A 24,688-nucleotide genomic window follows, 5' to 3' on the forward strand; every position below is an offset into this window, starting at 1 on the left:
AACACAAGCCAAGCTTGAAAATCCTAAACCATGGCTCCAAAATCTTAAACCACAACAGAAAAGAAACCAAAGGATGTTTAAAACTCTTACCTCAATCAAGAATCCACACCAAGCTTCCTTGATCTCCTCCTAGACTCTCACTTCTCCTTCTCCTCCTCTTCTTGCCCTAACCTTCTTTCTCCTTCTCTTTCTTCTCTTCAATTTCTATCAAGCCTCAAGTGACATAATGCCCAAACCGAACCCCCCTAAATCCCAGCTGAATTTTTTCTATAACCCTTGCCAAAAGACCATTTTGCCCCTCCTTGCCTATCCTTTCCTACTTAAACCTCAAGGGTACTTAAGTCTTTTCATTTCTATTTCATTTCTACCATTTTCTTTCTAAAACTTGTTACTCTCAGTAGTAACTAATGGTTACCCAGGTTACTAAATCTCCAATAACCATTACCCGCTAAATCTCAACTTAACCATAAAATTCCCGAGGTACCCCTAGGCTCCTCCCGAGCCGGGTATAGAAATCCCGTTGTGACTCTTAAGTTAACTAGCTCTCTAGGACCGTCTCGGCACGTGCATCACAACAATAACACCACACTCACGTGGTACAATTCGCAGAATACAATTATCACATACATGCCCTCAGCGGGCTAAAATTACCAGTTTACCCCTATCATGCAAACGGGGTCCACATGCATATTATTTCACCTAACATGCATACTAATCACATAGTCATGCGTCTCAATGTTCAATTAGTCATATAACATACTTTAAATCATAACCATGCATTTATCTCATAGAATCACACATAAATCCCAATATGCCCTCCAGGCATGCTAATCAAGGCCCTTAAGCCTTATTAGCGATTTTGGGTCGTTACAAAACCCCAATAGTTACCATGTACATGGGTTAGAATTATGATATATGTGTTATAGTATATGATATATGTTCATAGTTTATGTGTATGATTATGTTTCATGCTTGTAGTAGATTTTCCTTGTTGGGCATTAGGCTCATTCCTTTATGTTTTATATGTGCAAGAAAATAGTTATGGCGCTGGGAAGGTTCTTCACAGCTTGGGAATGTGTATTGAGGGAGAATGGAATCAGTGGACTGTGTGAACGATTCGAGGATGAAGTTGTTTCTAGTCATTTAAAATTATGCTTTACATGTATTTTCTGAACTTTATTTTGTAACGAATTTTAAGATTTAAAGTTATGATTATTTTAATATTTTCAAAACAATGGGATCCCATGTCCTAAATGAATTTTCATGTATTTAGCCTTTGCTTTACAGTTTATAATAAAGTTATGGTTATTTCATATGTATGTTTTCTTAAGATTAGTGTCTGTGTATAGTAGTTATTAATGGTCCAAAGTCTAGAATAAGTTGGGTCGTTATAGTTGGTATCAGAGCAACGATTCATTCGCATGAAGTTCTCCTCGATACACACACTTAAAGCTCCAAATCTGACTGCCAAGTAAGTGTTTAAGTTATAGTTATTATGTTTATATGTATAGCTAACGGTTTTAGTCTTTATGTTTTTAGTTAAGAATGAACAGAGCATTAAACTATGAGGATATCCGAGCCATTAAGGCTTTAAAAAGAATTAGAGAACCGAGAAACACCGTAGGAGTGCTAGAAAGAATCACTCGGAGGCTACTTTTGTTCCACAGAGAAATAGGTTACCTCTAAGAATCTAAGTAGATCATGATGAGAGCAAGGGAGAAATACGTTTTAGTAATTAGACTATTTAGATATTATCATACTGTAATTGCAGCCTTAGAGGAAATATGGGAAACAATGGATGATGAAGATGAATTGCCGGTAGCAATGAGATATTATTTTCTCTTAATTAAGTTCACTTCAAAAATGGAATTTCAGTTTACAAATGAGCAAAAGCATAGAATTTTTACGAACCTTCCTCGAGGGAATTTTGAGGCACATGATAATGAGGACTATGAGGAGTTAAATGATGATATGCTAGATGAAGGATTAGATATAGAAGATCCCAATTTTTAGAAAAATTAGTTTCATTGTTGGTTTTAATTTATTATTTGTTTTCTTTTATGGTTAATAGTGAAAACTTTCTTTTCCAAATTAATATCATGGTTATTTTGTTATCATTTATGAGTTTGATTTTCTTTTGCAATCATAATAAATAATAAATAAAATAAATAATGACTAAGTTCGGTGAGGGTGGATACAAATCAATGAACCAAGTTTCTATATTGAGAGTTAGGGGGCCATAGTAGTGGGAATGATTTTACTGATCCCAACCCTCCCTCAATATGGTTAACTTTGGAACAAAGATGAGTTTCGAGTCTGAGAATTTAGTCATATAGGATGATTAAAAACAGACTTAGAAAATAATAAAGATAGCTTATTTTTCTAAGTATAGAAACCCACTCTAATAATAAAGAAGACTTATATAATTTTCATAAGAAATCATAATTAATAGGTCCGAGTTATGTTTGTTTAGATTAAGTTTTTGCCTTAGAGCCTATTAGGGTAAAGTTCTAACATGTTTCTCTCAACTGTTAGAACTCTGCTGCAATGTCGCTCCGAAGATCTGCTCGCACCAACGGAAACGCCTCCAACGCTGCTCCAGTGAACAATGAAGCCCCTCCAGTTCGCAGAAGGGGAGTGCGTGCTACTGCCAGCCACAATGCGTCGCCTCCGCCAGCTGACAACATTGCAGAGATCGCCAGACTGCGACAACAAGTCAAGGAACTATTGCAGCAACAACGACAACAGGCTCAGCCCCAAACTCAACCTCCGCCTCCGCCGCAGCCACAGCCACAGCAAATGGCCTCACCATCCCAACAAGTTTGTCCATATGGGGGATGGCCAGTGGCGAATTATGCACTGTATCCAGTAAAACACATGGAGCCAGTTTATGAGCGATTCCGTAAGCAACACGCTCCGAACTTTGAAGGGCTATAGACCCCTTCGAGGCAGAAGAGTGGCTAAGAAAAATGGAGCCAATCCTGACGCACATGAACCTCATCAACGTGGTTCGCATATCCTGCGTTTCGTTCTTGCTCAAGAAAGATGCCAGGATATGGTGGGACTTAGTCCAGCAGACGCATGATGTTGCCACCATGACTTGGACTCGATTTGTGGAGCTGTTCCACAAAAGTACTATAATTTAGCTGTACTCACTTCAAGAGTTGAGGAGTTCGCTGGCCTAAAGCAAGGAAGTTTATCAGTGGCAGAGTATGCTCGGAAGTTCGATCGTTTGGCTAAGTTCACACCGGAAATGGTTCCAGCTGACTATCTGAGGGTGTCTAAGTTCATTAAGACGACTTTGACTGAAGATCGAGCTAGGGGTTAAGTTAGCAAACCCAGGAAATACTACTTATGCCGACGTTCTAGAGACGACAATAGAAGTAGAAAGGCTGCAGGCTAACGTTAGTAAAGAAGAAGCTAGTAAGCTAGAGCCTAGACAGCAGGGTCAATCTCAGACAAGTCGGAACAACAACAATCAGTCCAGCAACAACAACAACAACGATCAGAAAAGAAGGCATCCTGACAATAAGCAGTCCGACAGCGATAAAAGGGCACGGACAAATAATTGAGGTAGTAGGCCGGGTTATGTAGAATACCCACCATGTGCTAAGTGCCAAAGGAAACATCCTGGGGAATGCTAGGAAAACATGTTAGAACTGTGGTCAAGAGGGACACTGTAACGACCCAAATCCGCTAATAAGGTTTGAGGGCCTTGATTAGCGTGCCAGGAGGGCATGATGGGATTTATGTGTGATTTTAATGATTTAAATGCATGGTTATGATTTAAAGCATGTTATATGACTATTTGTTTATCTGAGATGCATGACTATGTATGTTAGTATGCATGTAGGCCCGGATCGTGTTAGAAGGGCATAATTGTAATTTTGGCCATGTTGGGCATAACTGCATTGATATGTGATGATTGTTGAGACCACAGTGGTATGTGGGTGTATCAGTGATTTGTGACTCGAGGCGATCCCAGTGAGCAGGCTAGCGGAAAGTCATGACGGGAATTTATACCCGGCTCGGGGCGAGCCTGGGGGTATGAACAGGAATTCAGAGAATAGATTGAGATTTATTTTGATGATGGGGAATGTTTAATTGGTGGTTTATCAGGTGTTGGAAAGCAACGGGAAAATATTAGAGACGCTTGAGGATTAGCGGGAATTGGGTAAAATGACTAAAATGGCCCTACTTGGACAAAAGGATTTAGAATTAATGGGAAGGGAATTTTTGTCATTTGTCTTTGAGATAGGTTAAATGAGGCTTTATACACTTATTGGATTTTGTAGAAAAGAGTATAGGCTGAAAAGAAAGAAAGAAAAAAATGAGAGAAAAACAGATGGGTTTTGAAGGGATCGGTTTGGGGTTCTAGCACCTCTTATCTTCAAATTTCTTGGGGAAAAGCTTAGTGGAGAACAAGGATAGGCTGAGCATCAAGGATCTTGGGTTAGACTTGAAGATTTGGCAAGAGCACATCAATGTTTGAGGTAAGTTTTAGAGTTTCCAGTTTTGGGTTTTGGCTGGTTTGGGCTGTGTATCTAAGCTGGATTGATGGGAATCTTAGGGGATTTCTGGGCAAGCTTTGAGGGAGAGCAAGCTAAGGAGGCCTAGGGTTGAATCAAGGTCGGAATTTGCAGCAATGGTATGATTTCTAAGACTCTATCTTTGTGGTTTGCATGAATTTCTGGTTTAGGGTTGTTCATGGTAGATTTTGATTTTTGGGATAAATGATCTTGGGATTTGAGGATTTGGGATGCTTGGGATGAATGGAGAGTGTTCATAAGCTTGATTTTGAGTTTGGTAAAGATTTGGGGAAGTTTGGTTTGAGATTGGGTGAAAGAAATCGCAGAAATGCGATTTTGGGTTTTCTGGGCTGCAACTAGCGCTACAGCGCTAGTCAGTGGGCGCTGTAGCGCTAGTCCCTGTTTCTGGGGGGTGCATTCTGCTTGTAGCGCTACAGCGCCCTCTTTAGAGCGCTGTAGCGCTGCACTGTTCACAGAGGGGAATTTTTGAGTTTTGATGAGGGATTTTGACCTAGGGTTCGGGGCTTGTTTCCGCCACTTTGTTTTGGGGATTTGGGACTTCCCGGGGGCTCGGGATTGGTCCCGAGGCTAGGTATTCGGACTTGGGGTTTGGTGTTGACTTTGACCTATGTTTGTGCCTAGGTGTGCGCTAAGGCTTGAGTGGGATCGTGCTAAAGGAGTCAGGTGATTTAAGCTATCGAATTGACAGGTAAGAAAACTATAACACCCGTAGGATAGGGCGTGGGCCCATAGTGTGATTGCGGGGCACGACCCTATATTGCATGATGAGATGATTGTCGGGCATGGCCCTATATTGCATTACATGTTAGGGTGTAGACTTACATGTATTGATAATTGTATGAATGTTGTTTGATTTATGCTTTGTATGATTATAATGAAATGAACGGCAAGGGCCGAGTGCGGCGTAGGCCGGGTACGGCAGCGGAGCCGGAAGTAACACCTAGCACATGGGATGCTTATGGTGAGGGTAGGACCCAGGGGATACGTGTGATATCCCTACGGTGAAGACCGAGACCCCAGGCTTCGGTAAGGCTTCGGGGGCGGCATGGCCGTGTTTGCTTAGTCTAATGGTTGACTTGTTTGTATGTGGATTATCTGTTATGATAAACTGTATAAATTGCATATGTTATGTCCTGCACGAGTTTTCTTGCTGGGCTTCGGCTCACGGGTGCTCTGTGTTGCAGGTAAGGGCAATGACTGAGTCAACCAACCATGAGTACGGAGAGCGTGAAGCGACGCGTACATGTTTGGCCTGCCCAACAGCTTTGGTTGGGGGTTTATTTGAAAAGGGCTGTAATAATCTATGATTTTAGAATTTATCAACTGTAAACTTATTTCAAGATGTAATTAGTTTTCAAACCCTATTTTGGGATCCCAATTGTTTAATACTAGAAGTTTTATTGAGTCAACGCATTTTCAAAGATTACAGCCTTAACTTTCTTTATTAGTCACACTTTTGTTTCAAAACCTCGGTTAGCGAGCTCATTGCACTGTTTTGCCTTAAAACTCACTTAGTAACGGCTCTAAGGAAGTAGGGCGTTACAGACACCGAAAGAAAGAATGTCCTCAGCTCAAGTCAGAGGGGAAAAAAGAAGATAAGATGGTTCCTGCCAGGGTTTTTTCCCTAACCAAAGGAGAGGCTGATGCTAGCAATAAGGTGGTCACAGGTTAGGTTTCTATCCTCAATAATATATGTTATGTATTATTTGATTCGAGAGCCACTCATTCGTATATCTCGTTAGGAATGATAGAAAAACTAGACAAACCTTGTGAAAGATTTAGAACTAGGTTTGTAACTGAGTTGCCTTCGGAAAAAGTAGTTTTATCATCACGGATAGTACGAGGCGTACCGATCAAGATTGAGGATGTAGAACTAGAAGGAGACCTGATAGAACTGGAGATCAAGGACTTCGACATGATACTAGGAATGGACTAGCTAGCACAGCATGGCACAACCATCGACTGCAAACGCAAGAAGGTGATGTTCGAGACTCCTGACGGCCAGAAATTATGCTTCATGGGAAAAGTTTCTGGACTACGTACACTGCTAATATCATCTCTCAAAGCTCAAAGGATGATAGAAAAAGGGTGTCAAGCATTCTTAGCCAGCATCGCAGATGTAGTAAAAGAAACACCGCTTAAGGTTGGAGACGTCTGCATTGTACGAGAATTCCCAAAAGTATTTCCCGATGACTTGCCAAGGTAGCCATCGACTCGGGAAATTGACTTCGCAATAGAATTAGTACCGGGCACCAAGCCTATCTCAAAGGCACCATACTGGATGGCACCTACGGAACTCAAGGAGTTAAATACGCAGCTACAAGAACTCCTAGACTAGGGCTTCATTAGACCGAGCCATTCGCCATGGGGAGCACCGGTTCTATTTGTGAAGAAGAAGGACGGAAGCATGCAGATGTGCATAGACTACCGCGAGCTGAATAAAGTGACGATTAAGAATAAGTACCCGCTACCCCGGATTGACGACTTGTTTGATCAACTCTGAGGTGCGACCGTATTTTCAAAGATTGATTTACGGTTCGGGTACCATCAGCTCAAGGTGCGGGGAGAAGATATTCCTAAGACAGCTTTTAGAACTCGTTATGGGCATTACGAGTTCTTAGTTATGTCTTTTGGTCTTACCAACACACCAGCCGCGTTGATGGACTTGATGAATAGGGTCTTCAAGGACTACTTAGATAAATTTGTCATAGTGTTCATCGACGACATCTTAGTATACTCCAAGTACGAAGTCGAGCACGAGGAGCATTTGAGGTTGATTTTGTCACGACTAAAGGAGCATCAACTCTATGCCAAGTTCAAGAAATGCGAGTTTTGGCTTTCGCAAGTGACGTTCCTCGGCCACATTATATCCAAGGATGGAGTTGTAGTAGACCCATCAAAGGTAGAAGCCGTGAAGGATTGGCCAAGACCAAAGAACGCATCCGAAGTAAGAAGCTTTCTGGGATTAGCGGGTTATTATAGGAGGTTCGTAGAGGGCTTTTCTAAGATAGCCACTCCGCTCACCAACCTGACTCGGAAACAGCAAAGATTCAACTGGAATGATAGATGTGAAGAAAGCTTCCAGTTTCTTAAGGACAAGTTGTGCTCAACACCAGTACTCTGTGTACCGACACCCAACGATAAGTTCGTAGTCTACTGCGATGCGTCGAAGCAAGGGTTGGGTTGCGTGCTGATGTAGAATGACAAGGTGATAGCCTACGCCTCACGGCAGCTGAAGGAGTATGAGCAACGCTATCCAACGCATGATATGGAGTTGGCAGCGGTGGTCTTTGCGTTGAAAATCTGGTGCCATTATCTTTACGGAGAACGATGCGAGATTTATACGGACTGCAAAAGTTTAAATTACTTCTTTACTCAGAAGGAGCTCAACATGAGGCAGAGCAGGTGGTTAGAGCTAGTGAAGGATTACGACTGCGAAATCTTATACCACCCAGGAAAGGCAAACATAGTTGCCGATGCGCTAAGTAGGAAGAGTTATGGAAGTTTAGCAACACTAGCCGAAATGGGAAAGCCGCTACAACAAGAGCTAATCAATGCCGGAATAGAAATAGTTGTCGGTAAGCTGGCTAACTTGTCTATCCAGTCAAATCTGCTAGAAGATATACGGATTGGGCAAGGGCAAGACGACACACTAGCGACACATATGGATGCAGTTAGAGAAGGAAAGGCCATAGATTTCTCTATATCAAGTCAAGGATTATTGAGATATAAGGATCGGGTATGCGTGCCAAATGATCAAAGGATTAAGATGGCGATTCTAGAAGAAGTGCACAGTACCCCGTATTCAGTTCATCCAGGGTCGACCAAGATGACTCATGACATCAAGGAAATCTATTGGTGGCCAGGATTTGTGTCTAAGTGTCTAGTATGCTAGCAAGTGAAAGCAGAACATCAGCGGCCTGCAGGTTTATTGCAACCGCTTAGCGTACCAGAATGGAAGTGGGACGATATAGCTATGGATTTCGTGACATGTTTGCCACGAACAAGTAAGCATCATGATTCGGCTTGGGTAGTAATAGATAGACTAACCAAGTCCGCTCATTTCCTACTTGTTAAGACTTCATACACGGCAGACAAATATGCAGACATCTATGCCCAAGAAATAGTAAGGTTGCATGGAATTCCCAAGACAATAGTGTCTGATAGAGGATCGGTGTTTACATCGTGATTTTGGGGAAGTTTATAGCAAGCTATGGGTACTAAGTTAAGTCTTAGTACATCTTTTCATCCTCAGACAGACGGTCAATCCGAGCGTATGATACATATTTTAGAGGACATGCTACGCGCTTGTGACTTGATTTCGGAGGATCATGGAATAAGTATTTACCACTGATAGAGTTCTCTTACAACAATAGTGTAATGCCCCGAATTCTCCGATGTGTTTTAATGGTGGGAATAGTAGGCCGGGAGGGCCATACTTGCTTAATTATGCCATTAATTGATAGAATGCATGTATATGTGAATTATATTATAATATGATGTTAAATGCATGCATGTGGGTCCACATTTTAATTACAGGGGTGTAATGATAATTTGGCCCGTTGAGGGCATAATTGTATATTTGTATGCATGTCGGTGGTATATTGTTGAGACCACATTATAATGTGGGTTTGTTCGAGCTATTCGGCATGAGACGATCTTAGATTATTGATTAGCGGTCTAGTCATAATAGGTTTAAGTTCGGGGCTCGGGATGAGTCTCGGGGTGATTTTAATGATTAGAGCGTTACCAGGAATTAAAGGGTACCGGATATGAATTATTGGTGTTTGAGACTATTGAGAATAGCGGGAATTGGAGAGCGTTAATTATGATTAACAAGATAGGTTCGAAAGGAAAATTTTGCCCTTGGGAGCTTTTAGAAACCCTTAATTGACCTAGGGGTATAATGGTCTTTTCACCCCTAGGATTAGTATAAACTATCTTTGGCTGTGAAGAAGAGGAAAAACAGAGTGTGATCAAGAGCTTACCCGTACCTTTCTTCTTCTCCATTTCCTTTGTGATTTTTGAGCACTTGTTGAGGATTCAAGCTTGGGAAGTAGACCTTGGGAGTTTGGGAGAGTGTTCTACCATTGAAGAGCATCACAACCTGAGTTTGAGGTAGGTTTCTAGCCCATAGTTCCCTGGTTTGCTTTTTTTTGGTGTTTAGTTTCAGCTTGTGATTTTGTTGTGGATAGTTGGAATTAATGGAAGTTAGGGTGTGTTATAGATCAAGTTTAGGGGTTGTATTGAATGTTTGAGTGGTATTTGAGCTTGGTTTGAAAGGTTGGTTCCAAGGAAAATCGCAAGGGAGGAAGACTAGGGTATTGGCTGAATTGGGGGTTGGGCCGCGACATGGCCAAGGAGGGCCGTGGTTCTTGAGGGGTGCTGAAGGAGGCCACCTCTATTTGAGGGAGGGGTCGCGGCATGGCCAAGGAGGGCCGCGACCCTTAGTGGCATTTTGGCCAGAAATGGGTTTTTGGCTTGGGGATTATAGCCTTAGGCCTTGGAATCGATCTTACTACCCAGTTTAGTAGGATTCGATGTCTCAGAGGCTAGGGTTTGGTTTGGGAACCCTTGTTATTCATTTTATTGATGGAATCCCATAATTGGTTATGACCAGGTAACCGCTAAGGAACCAAAAGGTTGATCGTTCTCAGGGGTCGTTCTTATTATTATCTCTCCCTCGAATAGGAGGTAAGAAAACTGCACCCTGTGTATATATGACATGCGTGTTTGTTATTGGGGCATGTTGATTGATAAATGTGGACATAGATTGCCTATTAAATGCTAGCGAATGTTGTATACTTGTATATGTACTGACTAGTTAGGGACACTGACCTAAGAGTCAGAAACGGCATAAGCGTCCTGAACGCAGGGCCAAATGAAGATTATATCTAATAGATATCAGCGTTGAATGGCTCTAAGGCATTAACGCTGGACCGACCCTAAGGTCGATGAAATTATAAGCGCTTGTCTAGTCTAAGACTAGTTACTAGAGCCAGGGCCTAAGGCCCAGGTGACCGTTTGTCACATGGCTAGGGAACGATGTTCCAAGGTTATGACTCTATGGTCATGAGGAAGGTTTTGTTGGTGACTAGTCACCATGCACCTATCCTGTTTGAACTAATAAATAGTTCACTTGTTTGTTAAGCCCCGGTGACCCTATCGTCACAAGTCTAAAGGGAGCTATACTCAACTTAGTGACTTTTGTGACTGTCACCTATTTGTTTGGACTGATAGTCCTGAATGATTATTATGATCATTGTTGATATTAAATCATGCTTTATTATGTTTTCTTGCTGGGCCTTGGCTCATGGGTGCTATGTGGTGTAGGTAAAGGGAAAGAAAAGCTCACCCAGCCTTGAGTGGAGACCTCAGGTGGTGATGTGTACATATGCGGCCGCTTGACCACCACGGCCAAGGAGTTCTCAGAGGAACTAGGGGGTTTACCCTATTTTTGTCGCTTAGGTTGGCGGGATTGTAATTTTGAAACAGTAATGACCATTTTGAGTTGTAAATAACTTGTAAATGTTTTGATGGGCCCATGAACAGTTTTATGTATTTAATAAAGTATATCCTTTCCTTTTTATTGATTTTTCACCTTAGCCTGTTAATAACACTTAGAACACATTTTTAACCAAAGGACTAGGGTAGCGGGTCAAATTTCTAGTTCACCGTTCACCTTAACTGTTCTGGGGTAACCGGGGCATTACAACTTGGTATCATAGCATGCCAAGGTTAGGGTTCCTGTAGACTGGCTGGGCATGTACACACATCACTGAAGTCAAGCTCGACTCATGATTTGGTAACTATTTATGTAGTTATATGTATAACAACTTAAATATGGTATATATGCTTTACCTGTATGCATGAGACACTATGTTAAACCTGTGCCCTGAAATATCACATCCTCAGCAAATGTGTGCTAATTAGTACTGGGATTGCTGGAACATACGTATAAGTATGGTTGTTTATGAATTATTATGCGATACATGCTAAGTGTTAAATGCTATAAACATGTATCTACCTGCATATTTGAATGACTGTGGAATGTGATAATTGTCTGCTTGTTCTTGGATCGTAAGGTGGCAAGAGGTTTAGTTATTACTACCTAACTGGCCGTATTGATCATTATTTCTACAAGGTATCAGATAAGAATGAATCCAGGGCAGACAGATACTTCAGCTGGCCAGAGTGATCAGGGCCAGAATAATAATAACAGTCAGGGTCAGGAAAATGACCAGTCTCAGATTCCACAACCAGCTCCTGTAAACTGGCAGCAGATAGTGAATGATCTGTAGGCTACAATATTAAGACATGGAGAAGAACTTCGTCTCCTGAAACAGCAGCAAGTGCCTGTAGTGGCCAGTGTATTAGAGGCACCTCCTGTGTCGGTGCCAGCAACTGGGAAGCTGCCTGAGGTTGGGAATAAATGGGAACCTCTCTATGAAAAGTTCAGGAAGCAACAACCTCTAGTTTTTTAGGGTAGTGCAGATCCTGCCAAGGCTGAACAATGGATGAGTATGATTACCACTATCCTTGACTTTATGAGGGTATCTGGTAATGAGAGGGTGGCTTGTGCCACCTATATGTTTCGGGAGGATGCCCGGATTTGTTGGGAAGTGATTACCCAGACCAAGAATGTTAATGCCCTGAGTTGGGAAGAGTTTCAGACTCTGTTTAATGAAAAGTATTATAATGATGCCATCAGGGCAGCTAAAGCTGAGGAGTTCATTAGGCTACTTCAGGGAAATTTATCAGTCACTGAGTACGCCTTAAAGTTTGATCGTTTGGCAAAGTTTGCCTTGGAGCTGGTGCCCACTGATGGGACCAGGAGAGAGAGATTCCTTCAGGGGCTACAACCCAGATTAGCCCATGATGTACGTATCACAGCTGTGGCTGGGGTTACTACCTATGCACAGGTGGTTGAGAAGGCACTCACAGCTGAGAGTGCAGAGAACAGGATCTGGCGTGATAGTGCAGCCAGAAAGGATTTCAAGAGGACAGGTTCTCCATTTGTGGGTTCAGGTAGGGGTGTTGGCCCCAGTGATCAGAAGAGGAAGGTTCCTGACACCTTCCCAGTTCCAAGTCCTGATAGGCGGCTCCGTGGTATTTCTATGGATCGTCCAGGGGGCAGTGAAGCCTAGAAGTCTTATCCTGAGTGCCCAAGATGCAAGAGGCATCACTTGGGAGAGTGTAGGGCAAAGGCCAGCTTCTCATGTGGAGCAGTGGGTCATCTTAAAAAGGATTTCCCTAAGGCAAGAAAGGAAGAACCCAGAAAGGCGGACAGCTCGGCCCCAGCCCGAATGTTCGCATTGACTCAAGCAGAAGCTGAGGCTTCTCCCTCGGTTGTTATAGGTCAGCTTCTTAGTGCTGGAACCCCTTATAATGTTTTGATTGATTCAGGTGCTACAAACTCTTTTGTTGCTAGTAGTGTTATTGATAGACTGTGTAGACCCTGTGATTTTTATGCTATGGGGTTTGGTACTCTGTTACCCACTGGAGAGTTAGTGGTATCCAGGAGATAGGTCAGGTCTTTTCCAGTGACAGTGGAGGGCAGAGAATTTTCAGTGGACTTGATAGAGTTGGTTATGACTGACTTCGACATGGTATTGGGTATTGATTGGTTGGTAAAGTATGGGGCAACCATTAATTGCAGAAGGAAGATGGTCGCCTTTGAGCCTGAAGGTGAGGATCCTTTTGTATTTGTTGGTGCTGTTCATGGACCTCGCATTCCTATGATTTCTGCATTGAGGGCTAGGGATTTATTGCAAGGAGGTTGCATTGGGTTCTTAGCCAGTGTGGTTGATACCACTCAGGTCATGCCAGTGAGACCAAAAGAGACTAGACTTGTCTGTGAGTTCCTGGATATGTTTCCAGAAGATTTTCCAGGGTTGCCACCACACAGAGAAATTGAGTTCATCATAGAACTGGCACCAGGGACGGAGCCAGTGTCTAGAGCACCTTACAGAATGGCCCCAGTTGAGTTGAAAGAATTAAAAGTACAGTTGTAAGAGCTATTAGATTTGGGTTTTATCAGACCTAGCTTCTCACCTTGGGGTGCGCTACTTATGTTTGTGAAGAAGAAGGATGGTTCTCTGAGAATGTGTATTGATTACAGAGAACTGAATAAGCTGACAATTAAGAATAAGTATCCTTTGCCAAGGATAGATGATCTGTTTGACTAGTTTCAAGGTAAGAAGGTATTCTCTAAGATCGACCTTCATTCTGGTTATCATTAGTTGAGGATCAAGGAGGGGGATATACCGAAGACTGCTTTTCCTACCAAGTATGGGCATTATGAGTTTTTAGTCATGTCATTTGGATTGACTAATGCCCTTGCTGACTTTATGGATATGATGAACAGAGTGTTCAAGGATTATCTGGACCAGTTTGTAATCATCTTCATCGATGATATTCTAGTATATTCTCAGACTGAGTCAGAGCATGAGCAGCATCTGAGGTTGGTTCTACAGAGACTGAGGGAACACAAATTGTTTGCAAAATTCAAGAAGTGTGAGTTCTGGTTGTCTTAGGTATCCTTTCTTGGACATATTGTCAGTAAGGAGGGGATTAAGGTAGATCCAACAAAGTTTGAAGCAATCAGAGATTGGCCAAGGCCAAAGAATGCTTCTGAGGTTAGAAGTTTCCTTGGATTGGCAGGTTATTATAGGCGTTTCGTGGAAGGGTTCTCAAAGATAGCTAGTGCTTTGACTGAGCTGACACGCAAGAGCCATAAATTTGTGTGGTCAGATAAATGTGAGAACAACTTCCAGGAACTGAAGCAGAGGTTGATTACAACTCCGATTCTGAGTCTTTCGACAGATCATGAGAAGTTTGTGATTTACTGTGATGCTTCTCATCAGGGTTTGGGCTGTGTGCTGATGCAGTCAGAGAAGGTAATTGCTTATGCTTCTCGTCCGTTGAAGGAGTATGAAAAGAGATATCCTACTCATGATTTAGAGTTGGCTACTGTGGTTTTTGCTTTGAGGATATGGAGGCATTATCTCTATGGAGAGAAGTGTGAAAATTATACAGACCACAAGAGCCTAAAATACTTCTTCACGCAGAAAGACCTGAATATGAGGCAAAGGCGTTGGCTGGAGTTAGTAAAAGATTATGATTGTGAGATTCTGTATCATCCAGGAAAAGCCAACGTGGTAGCTGATGCTTTAAGCCGGAAGGGTCCGTGACAGATTCATGGTATGAGGCTGATAGCCAGGGAGTTAGCAGATGATATGACCAGAGCTGGTATAGAGTTGCTGGTGGGCCAGTTGGCTAACATTACGCTACAATCTACACTGTTGGAGAGGATCAAGGAGGGCCAGCTAAGTGATCCACAGCTGATCAAGATCAGAGAGGATGTTCTGGCTGGAGCATCCAGAGATTATACAGTGTCTGAGATAGACATGTTGATAGCATGTGTGCTGGACTTTGGTGGATCTTGGAGTAAGTATCTGCCTTTGATAGAGTTCTCCTACAATAACAGTTATCAGTCTACCATTGGAGTTGCACCTTATGAGATGCTGTATGGTAGGACATCCAGATCTCCCATTCATTGGGATGAGACAGGTGAAAGGAGATATTTAGGTCCTGAGGCAGTTCAGAGGACCAGTGAGGCCATTGAGAAGATTAGAGCTCAGATGCTCGCTTCTCAGAGTATACAGAAGAGCTATGCAGATCCCAAGCGCAGGAACGTGGAGTTCCAAGTAAGAGACTATGTTTTCCTTAGAGTCTCGCCATGGAAAGGGGTGAGAAGGTTTGGGAAGAAGGGCAAGCTGAGTCCTAGATTTGTAGGTCCATTTGAGATCCTGGAGAGGATTGGTTAGGTGGCTTACAGATTGGCTTCGCCTCCGGCATTGTCAGCCGTGCATAATGTATTTCATGTTTCAGCTCTTCGGAGGTATGTATCTGATGTGAATCATATTTTGAGTTATGAAGATCTGGAGCTTGAGCTAGATCTCTCCTTTGAGGAGCAGACAGTTCAGATACTTGACAGAAATGATAAGGTCCTCAGGAATAAGACGATACCTTGGTTAAGGTATTGTGGAGGAACACCAAGGTCGAGGAAGCGACCTGGGAGCTGGAGTCAGATATGCAGGATCAGTATCTCGAGTTGTTCAGGTAAATTTCGAGGACGAAATTTCTGTAAGGAGGGGATAGTTGTAATGCCCCGAATTCTTCGATGTGTTTTAATGGCGGGAATAGTAGGCCGGGAGGGCCATACTTGCTTAATTATGCCATTAATTGATAGAATGCATGTATATGTAAATTATATGATAATATGATGTCAAATGCATGCATGTGGGTCCACATTTTAATTACAGGGGTATGATGATAATTTGGCCCGTTGAGGGTATAATTGTATGCATGTCGGTGGGATATTGTTGAGACCACATTATAATGTGGGTTTGTTTGAGCTATTCAGCATGAGACGATCTTAGATTATTGATTAGTGGTCTAGTCACAACAGGTTTAAGTTCGGGGCTCGGGATGAGTCTCGGGGTGATTTTAATGATTAGAGCGTTACTGGGAATTAAAGGGTAACGGGATATGAATTATTGGTGTTTGAGACTATCGAGAATATCGAGAATTGGAGAGCATTAATTATGATTAATGAGATAGGTTGGAAAGGACAATTTTGCCCTTGGGAGTTTTAGAAACCCTTAATTGACCTAGGGGTATAATGGTCTTTTCACCCCTAGGATTAGTATAAACTATCTTTGGCTGTGAAGAAGAGGAAAAACAGAGTGTGATCAAGAGCTTACCCGTACCTTTCTTCTTCTCCATTTCCTTTGTGATTTTTGAGCACTTGTTGAGGATTCAAGCTTGGGAAGTAGACCTTGGGAGTTTGGGAGAGTGTTCTACCATTGAAGAGCATCACAACCTGAGTTTGAGGTAAGTTTCTAGCCCTTAGTTCCCTGGTTTGCTTTGTTTTGGTGTTTAGTTTCAGCTTGTGATTTTGTTGTGGATAGTTGGAATTAATGGAAGTTTTGGTTGGGGTTTAGCTTGGGTTTTGATTAGGGTGTGTTATAGATCAAGTTTAGGGGTTGTATTGAATGTTTGAGTGGTGTTTGAGCTTGGTTTGAAAGGTTGGTTCCAAGGAAAATCGCAAAGGAGGAAGAACCAGGGTATTGGCTGAACTGGGGGTTGGGCCGCGGCATGGCCAAGGAGGGTCGTGGCTCTTGAGGGGTGCTGAAGGAGGCCGCCTCTGTTTGAGGGGCGGGCTGTGACATGGCCAAGGAGGGCCGCAGCCCTTAGTGGCATTTTGGCCAAAAATGGGTTTTTGGCTTAGGGATTCTAGCCTTAGGCCTCGGAATCGATCCTACTACCCGATTTAGTAGGATTCGATGTCTCAGAGGCTAGGGTTTGGTTTGGGAACTCTTGTTATTCATTTTATTGATGGAATCCCATAATTGGTTATGACCAGGTAACTGCTAAGGAACCAAAAGGTTGATCGTTCTCAGGGGTCGTTCTTATTATTTTCTCTCCCTCGAATAGGAGGTAAGAAAACTGCACCCTGTGTATATATGACATGCGTGTTTGTTATTGGGGCATGTTGATTGACAAATGTGGACATGGATTGCCTATTAAATGCTAGCGAATGTTGTATACTTGTATATGTACTGACTAGTTAGGGACACTGACCTAAGAGTCAGAAACGGCATAAGCGTCCTGAACGCAGGGCCAAATGAAGATTATATCTAATAGATATCAGCGTTGAATGGCTCTAAGGCATTAACGCTGGACCGACCCTAAGGTTGATGAACTTATAAGCGCTTGTCTAGTCTAAGACTAGTTACTAGAGCCAGGGCCTAAGGCCCAGGTGACCGTTTGTCACATGGCTAGGGAACGATGTTCCAAGGTTATGACTCTATGGTCATGAGGAAGGTTATGTTGGTGACTAGTCACCATGCACCTATCATGTTTGAACTAATAAATAGTTCACTTGTCTGTTAAGCCCCGGTGACCCTATCGTCACAAGGCTAAAGGGAGCTATACTCAACTTAGTGACTTTTGTGACTGTCACCTATTTGTTTGGACTGATAGTCCTGAATGATTATTATGATCATTGTTGATATTATATCATGCTTTATTATGTTTTCTTGCTGGGCCTTGGCTCATGGGTGCTATGTGGTGCAGGTAAAGGGAAAGAAAAACTCACCCAGCCTTGAGTGGAGAGCTTAGGTGGTGATGTGTACATATGCGGCCGCTTGACCACCATGGCCAAGGAGTTCTCAGAGGTACTAGGGGGTTTACCCTATTTTTGCCGCTTAGGTTGGCGGGATTGTAATTTTGAAACAGTAATGACCATTTTGAGTTGTAAATAACTTGTAAATGTTTTTATGGGCCCATGAAAAGTTTTATGTATTTAATAAAGTATATCCTTTCCTTTTTATTGATTTTTCACCTTAGCCTGTTAATAACACTTAGAACACGTTTTTAACCAAAGGACTCGGGTAGTGGGTCAAATTTTTGGTTCACCGTAACTGTTCTGGGGTAACCGGGGCGTTACAAATAGCTACTAGCCAACGAACGACATGGCACCTTATGAGTTGCTTTATGGAAGAATGTGCCGATCATCGTTACATTGGGATGAAGTAGGAGAAAGGCAGCTTCTCGGTCCCGAAGCTGTTAGAAAAGCTCAAGAAGCAGTAGCGCTAATTAGACATCGTATGCTTGCTGCTCAAAGCCATCAAAAAAGCTATGCGGATGCCAAGCGTCGCGATGTGGAATTCAAAGTCGGAGATCAAGTCTTCCTGAAGATATCTCCTATGAAAGGTGTGAAGCGGTTTGGGAAGAAAGACAAGCTTAGTCCCCAATTTATAGGTCCTTTTGAGATATTGGACAAAGTGGGAGCAGTTGCATATAGACTAGCCCTACCACCAACCCTAGCAGATAGCCACAACGTTTTCCACATCTCAATGCTATGCAAGTATGTGTCAGACCCATCTCACGTCCTCAAGTACGATACGATAGCACTCCAGAAAGACTTGAGTTACGAGGAACGACCGGTTAGCATCCTAGATAGAGGGATGAAGCATTTACAATCCAAGAGTATTCCAATAGTCAAAGTGCTATGGAGTAATAGTTTTGAACATGAGGCAATGTGGGAGTTGGAGGAAGACATGCGAGGTCGGCATCCAGAAATATTTGGTAAGTAAATTTTGAGGAGGAAATTCTTTTTAGTAGGGAAGAATTGTGCCCAAGAACTTTACTTAGCTAGTTAGATAGTAGTAATAGTAATAGCTAGTAGTAGTTATAGTATGTTTATTACTGTGGATTTTGGTTCAAGCTGGGACTTAGTTGGACACTCGTAGTTTAAGAATATTAATTATAACCTAAGGTTTGATTAATATGTCTGATTATGGAGATGATATTTATTATACTATAAGGTTTAGATAGACCCAATAAGATAATAACACTTGTCATATGTATGTTTAATGAGAAATTAAGTATTTTTGAGGAATAGTTTATTAAGAATAATATTTGAAAATCCTAGAGTCTGCCAGCAGCTTTGAAATCATTAAAGGACTTAGTCAAGGATATTTACTCAATTAAAATTAGGCTGAAAAAGTGTAATTACGTGTATAATATTTTAGCGTATGCCGATATATCGCCATACGGGGATACGGAAAATAAGTAACTTAGCACGACCATTTCGACGAGCCTCGGGAATATGAGCCCAGTCAATATATCACCTATGGTAGGTGATATATCGGCTCTAGGGCTGTATTTTCAAATGATTTTGAAACCAAGCTCATTTTATTCCACAAACCTCTTGATAAGCCAGAATCTTTTTGATCGAGTCTTCAGCCTATGCTGAACGATTATTCAAATGTTTTTCAATTAAAAAGCAATTATTTTATTCAAGCTAAATGAAGAACATTTTATTCTTGAACTCTATAAATGAAACCTAGTACCTAGCCATTTCTTCATTCTTCAAGCTGAGTTCAGAGCCTACAAGCTGCTAGGATTACTTTAGAGTGTTAAACACTTGGGTTGGGGTTATAAGCTTTATCATTATAAGCTTATCAAACACTTGGGAAGTAAGATTTATAGTGTATTTCGGTTTCGAGGTATAGTTTGGTTATAAAGCAATCAAAGGTATTCCTATTGCTAGTTCATCTCTGTATATTTCCTTATTTTTTTTTATAGTTTTTCTCTACTCAAATCCTAACTCAGTATTCTTCATTCTTGGTTAGGCATCTAAGTTCTTTGAACTTGAGGTTCTTGTTGGTAAGTATCTTTCTAATGGTTTAGTTCATTCTTTTCATCTCTTTTCTTTTACAATACTCACCTCTCTATTAATGGTTTTTAGGAGTGTTCCAAAATCCTGACCTTGTTATCATCATCCCGGTATTTTGGTAAGGAAAATAGGATAGTTCTTATGTGATATGTGCTATGTTTATATAAAAGTGTTATGATTATGCTATAGTATGATTTTATGTGTTATGATATATGCATGTTTGGGGGCTTATAGTTGTTATATAGCAAACCCCAACATTTTTATATTTTCGGGGCTTATAGTTGCTTAACTAGCAAACTTCATTGTAGTTTGAGGCTTATAGTTGCTTAGTTAGCAAACCCCAATAGTTACCATGTACATGGGTTAGAATTATGATATATGTGTTATAGTATATGATATATGTTCATAGTTTATGTGTATGATTATGTTTCATGCTTGTAGTAGATTTTCCTTGCTAGGCATTAGACTCATTCCTTTATGTTTTATATGTGCAGGAAAATAGTTATGGCGGCGGGAAGGTTCTTGGCAGCTTGAGAATGTGTATTGAGGGAGAATGGAATCAGTGGACTGCGTGAACGATTCGAGGATGAAGTTGTTTCTAGTCATTTAATATTATGCTTTACATGTATTTTCCGCACTTTGTTTTGGAACGAATTTTAAGATTTAAAGTTATGATTATTTTAATATTTTCAAAACAATGGGATCCCATATCCTAAATGAATTTTTATGTATTAAACCTTGCTTTACAGTTTATAATAAAGTTATGGTTATTTCATATGTATGCTTTCTTAAGATTAGTGTCTGTGTATAGTAGTTATTAATGGTCCAAAGTCTAAAATAAGTTGGGTCGTTACACTGGTGCTTTGTGGTGTCGGTACGGGTAAGGAGAAGCTTGGCCAACTACGAGTTGGAGAGCGTTAGAGGAAAAATACTCACATATCACAAAGTGGAAATTCTATAGAGCTTAAGAGAAGGAAAAGCATATTTTGCAAGGGTCGATGGAGGAGCAATATGCCATTCTAGAAGATTATTACAAGAAACTGTTGCATACTAATCCTGGTAGTACAGTAATAATTAAGACCAACCTAGTTTATAACAAGAGAATCTTTGAAAGGGTTTATGTCTGTTTAAAGGCATGCAATGATGGATTTAGGAATGTTTGTAGGCCATTAATAGGCCTTGATGGCTACTTTTTGAAAGGATTTTGTAAGGGTATGTTGCTTACGACCATTGGGATTGATGCGTCTAATTCCATGTTTTTTATCGCTTATGCAATTGTGGAGAAGGAGAATATAGATTCTTGGACTTGGTCTTTAAAGTTGGTCATTGATGACTTGGACATTGAGGACCCTACTAGGGTGTGTATGATAAGTGATAGGCTAAAAGGCTTGGAAAAAAGCCTTGTATTTGTTGTGGGTAATGCATCTATTAGATTCTATGTTAGACATCTCCATTCTAACTTCAATAAGGAACACCCATGGATGTTATTGAAGCAACTTACCCATGGATATTATTGAAGAAACTTCTATGGTTAGCAGCAAAGGATAAAATTGAAGTTGAATTTGAAAAATGAATTGAAGATATTAAGGCAGTTAATGAGATGGCTTACAACTAGCTTTCTCAAAAGAAGAAATCTAATTGGACTAGAGCACTCTTTACTGAAAATGTGAAGTGTGATATTTGGTCAACAACCTATGTGAACATTTTAATGCAGCAATCTTGGATGCTAGGGAGAAGCTTATAATTACCTTACTTGAGAAAATCCAATTTTGGTTGATGAGTAGGTTTTTCAAGAAGTGAGAGAGTGTGACAAAATGGCTTCACCCAGTTGATACAAGGATATTGAAGATCATTGAGAAGAATAAAGAGGTTGTCAAAAACTGTTACACAACTAGAGCTAATGCAACTCTTTTTCAAGTGCACTTTTTAAACCTTCAAAACTTTGTTGTTGACTTGGTGAAGAAAATTTGCAGCTATAGGAGATACCAACTTACTGGAATCCCATATGGTCATGCATTGGCTTGTATATGGGCGAGGGGGTTAGATGTTATGGACTTTGTCCATGACTATTACAATAAAGGGAGCATTTATGGCAGCTTATGAAGGAGTGATACAGCCTATGCCAAGCCCTGATTTGTGGCCAGAACAATGGAACAATCCAATCTTCCCACCAGCACCAACCAATTTACCGAGTAGACCAAAGAAGCAGAGGAGGAGAGACAAGGATGAACCAACCCCAAATGCAACAAAAGGTAGAAGGTTTGGTCAGATAAGTGGCCATATTCAACCTACTTGCACAAACTCTACTATTAATGAGGTATGCCACATATTTAATCATTTGTAAGATTTTAATAAACACTTCAATAGAACTGGTAAATGTCTAACTTAAAACATTTATGTGAATGTAGCCCTGTCCTGTTAAGAAGAGAGGTCGTCCACCACTGGTCAATCCAACTCAAGAAACTGTCAACAGGAAGAAGCAGCTGAGAAAGCAGAAAACTAAAGATGCTAACACAAGTTCTAGACCTACAACTATGTCATTATAACGAACATGTTATTTATGTGTTAACACCATTTACATGTATAGCCATTGTACATCTGCTGAATATGTTGGATAGTTTGGACTTGTTCGTTTATTGAACATGCCATTATAATGAACAAGTTATTCATACTAGTCACATGTGCAAATTACTGCTTATTTGTTTTATCCTTAAATGATAATGTTATACAGGTTATTAATGCATATAATAGATTATTGGAAGCAATTCGATACACAAAAACAACTCTAACAACCATGAGTTAAATTCATTTTCAGATACAATAAAATCATGAGTTAAATTAAAACCAAAGAAACAACAAAGAAGATTCTATTCTTCCATTCAACAGATTTTCGAAAGCAATTTGATACACAAAAACAATTCTAAAAGACATGAGTTGATACAATAACAATTCTTCTTCTAGATAGAATAAAACCATGAGTTAAATTCTTTTAATCAACCAAATTATGACAACCAAAGAAACCACAAAGTTCAATTCATTCTTTGATCTTTGTATATATGCTCCACCTACACAACTCTCACTTTCCCCAACTTCAGCAAAGCCACTGCCAGTGACACCATAAACACATTCATCTCTAGAAGATGAGTAAATCATATTCATATCTCTTTCTCTAGTAAGAAACTCTGGACCATTTGCAGCAGAAACTTGGCTCTCAAGACTTTGAATTGTAGAAATATGCTGTGGGATTACAGCCTTAGACCTTGGGCACATCTCAGAGTCAACCCACGCGAAATAATCAGACCCACCATATACACAAAAACAACTCTAAAAGCCATGAGTTGATACAATAACAATTCTTCTTCTAGATAGAATAAAATAATGAGTTAAATTCTTTTAATCAACCAAATTAAGACAACCAAAGAAACCACAAAGTAGAATATATTCTTCCATTTATTCTTTGATTTCTGTACATATGCTCCACCTACACAACTCTCACTTTCCCCAACTTCAGCAAAGTTACTGCCAGTGACACCATAAACACATTCATTTCTAGAAGATGAGTAAATCATATTCATATCTCTTTCTCTAGTAAGAAACTCTGGACCATTTGCGGCAGAAACTTGGCTCTTAAGACTTTGAATTGTAGAAATATGCTGTGGGATTACAACCTTAGACCTTGGGCACATCTCAGAGTCAACTCATGCGAAATAATCATACCCACCATGGTTCTAACATACTGAAAAACATAGAAAATGCCAAATTAATGACACTCCAACAAAACCCATAAAAAATTTACACAAGAAATTCAAAACCCAATGGATATGATCATTTACCCAAAATTTCTTGCAAGTTTTAAATCTTCTCCCAAGATTCTTCTTCGTCCATGATGTTCGAATCACCACTTCCATTGGTGGTACACAGTAGCAACCCTCATATTGGTTCAAATTCTCATTTGCACCACTAGCCCTTACCCCAAATCCTTTCTTCCTACGAGTGATGACGAAATCTGTATTTTTCAGGCTATCTTTGCTGCGGAAAATGGCTGTGGGGGAGAAATAGAATAGCAATTTAGGAGGAGAGAAAGAGAAGAATGATTTTTGGGTATTCCCAAACTTATTTTTTTGAAGAGTTTGGGTCTTTCTTTTCACCGTATCATTTCTGGGTTTTAATTAGTTATTAATTTTTTTATAATATTTCTAAAAAGTTTATTTTAGTTATTATTATTTTTTTTAAAAAAAACAAAAATATAGTATTACGTGACATTATTTAAAGGACGTGGACGAACGAATGGGAGCCACGTGTACTCATGTTCCTCCGTTAGTAGCGGGTACCAATGGCTGTATCAATTTCTGGACAAAATGTATTATTACAGCAAACAAAAAATATTTAGGTATTAAAGTGCAACTTTTTAAAATTTTTAGGTATAATCACATTTTTTAAAACTGTCCAATTTTATTCTTCATTAACTATAAATACTCACACATGTGACGCCAGATTTTAGGCATAACCAAGGAATTGAATGTCCAATCTATTATCCTCCATGATTAATACGTTCGAGAGAGGGTATATGGATATGGCATATCCATCTCAGGCTGTATCCACATAACGATCATTCCCACCATCATATCTTAGTTCCACCTTCTCACTTTCTGTCATGAAGATTAATGTACATAATATATTACAAATCTTGTTAGAATTAAATAACTATATCTAATTTAATGATTTCGAGTGAAAATTTCAAACTAGTAATGTAAAATAAATAATAACACCACCAAAGAAAGAGAACATAACATTATTGTACAATAAAATATAAAGATCTGGACTCTCATCAGAAACTACATCAGATGTATATTATTATAGCCTCACCAAGCAATCTTAATTATATAAT

General features: G+C 40.5%; 1 long non-coding RNA gene across 1 annotated transcript; it reads right to left on the minus strand.

Annotated features, from left to right (window-relative positions):
- Positions 1–22,616: 22,616 nt before the first annotated feature.
- On the minus strand, positions 22,617–24,268 carry LOC133780664 (uncharacterized). The gene is made up of 2 exons (XR_009869493.1): positions 23,634–24,268; positions 22,617–23,536 (listed from the first exon to the last, which is right to left on the minus strand). It is a non-coding gene; the product is annotated as an uncharacterized LOC133780664 (long non-coding RNA).
- Between the last annotated feature and the right edge of the window lie 420 nt (positions 24,269–24,688).

This window comes from Humulus lupulus, chromosome 5, assembly GCF_963169125.1.
Source record: "Humulus lupulus chromosome 5, drHumLupu1.1, whole genome shotgun sequence".
NCBI classification, from domain to species: Eukaryota; Viridiplantae; Streptophyta; class Magnoliopsida; order Rosales; family Cannabaceae; genus Humulus; species Humulus lupulus.